Below are 1597 nucleotides of genomic sequence, written 5' to 3'. Positions count from 1 at the left end.
AATTCTATATTTATAGATAATGTAATCCTTCTTAAAAAAATCCTTATTTTTACTCTTATTGAATCGCGGTAAAGTATTCTAATTCAATAAGAATTTCGCGGGCGAATATTTACTCTTTCCTGTCTTATTTGTTAATTTATAAACTTACCAAATAAGACAATTTTTTTGGTTTGTTCCGCCATCCCACCCAATGAAGTGTTAGGATTCTTTTCAATAAAATCCTATGGAATCATAGGTTCTGTCGTTCCCACTGCTTCTCCTTGAATGGTTAGGTCTGAATCCCGCAACGGAGCTTCCAAAAAATTTCTTTCCGAGTTAATTTTCTCAGTTTTATTAACCCGGGCGGCTCTTTATTATTGCTTTAAATTTGTAGTTCTTGTTTCAAGTTACAATTTTTAATTCTCTATTATTTTTATTATATTGATGCTTTATCACATTGCCTTTTATGATGTAATTCATAGACCATACATAGTGGAATCCTATATCTTATTTATTTCCTCTTCCTTCTTTCTATCATCCCTCCCTTTATCCACATCCCTTTAGTTTTGCTTCACAACCTAGAATCCCTTTTCTTTTTTAGAGAAAAAATTGCAGTTGCTACAACTATATGACACATCTACTCATTTATGTTATGATAGAGGTATTTATTCATATAGTGACTGTTTCTTAGTTAGGATCTCGACAATACGAAGCAATAGGTTGGTTATTAGTTAATTTTCTATAATTACTAAGTTTTTTTCTTAAAAAAAAGAAAAAAATAACGAGTCACACACTAAGCATAGCAATTATATTAAATGATTTATCAATTTTCATTAAATCTTATAGAAAGAGGTATAATTTCTTCTTTTGCAGGGATTTCAGGAAAAAAGTCTCTTGTCATTTTTTATTCTATCAATGGACAGAATCCGAAGACAAGATTACTTATTCTTCGTCTACGAATATCCAAATTTTTACACCTAATACTCCATAGATAGTCCGAATTGGATAGCAGCAATAATCAATTTTAGCGCGAATTGTTTGGAGGGGAAGTCTACCCTTTTTAATAGATTCGGCGCGTGCAATTTCTTTTCCTCCGAGACGACCCGCAATTTTTACTTTTACTCCCCTTATATCTGCTTTTTTAGTTAATTCAATGGCTTTTTTCATTGCCTTTCGGAATGAAACTCTATTTTTTAATTGGAAAGCTATATATTCTGCAAGAATGTTAGGCTGTCTATAAGGTTCTTTAACTTTTTCGATAGAAATATTAAATCTCTGGTTTACAGAGTTAATTTCCTTTTGTAGATCTTTCTCTAATTCTTCGATTGCTCCTTTTTTCTTTAATAAATTTGGGAATCCAATATGGATTATGACGTGGATCGTATCGATTTCTTTTTGGATTTCTATATGTGTAATTACTTCGGAACTTGAACCTGAGTCCATTTTTCTATTATGTGTAATTACTTCGGAACTTGAGTCTGATTCTATTTTTCTATTCGAGCCCTTTTTCCTATTCTTTTGTATATAGTTCTTGATACAATCCCTTATTTTTTTATCTTCCTGTAGACCTTCAGAATAATTTTTTGGTTGTGCGAACCAAAAGGAATGGTGTTTTTGG

This window comes from Triticum urartu, unplaced genomic scaffold (genome assembly GCF_056163025.1).
Source record: "Triticum urartu cultivar PI428250 unplaced genomic scaffold, HENAU_Tu73 scaffold1534, whole genome shotgun sequence".
NCBI classification, from domain to species: domain Eukaryota; kingdom Viridiplantae; phylum Streptophyta; class Magnoliopsida; order Poales; family Poaceae; genus Triticum; species Triticum urartu.
The sequence above is the reverse complement of the archived record's forward strand: the minus strand, read 5'-3'. Positions refer to the sequence as shown.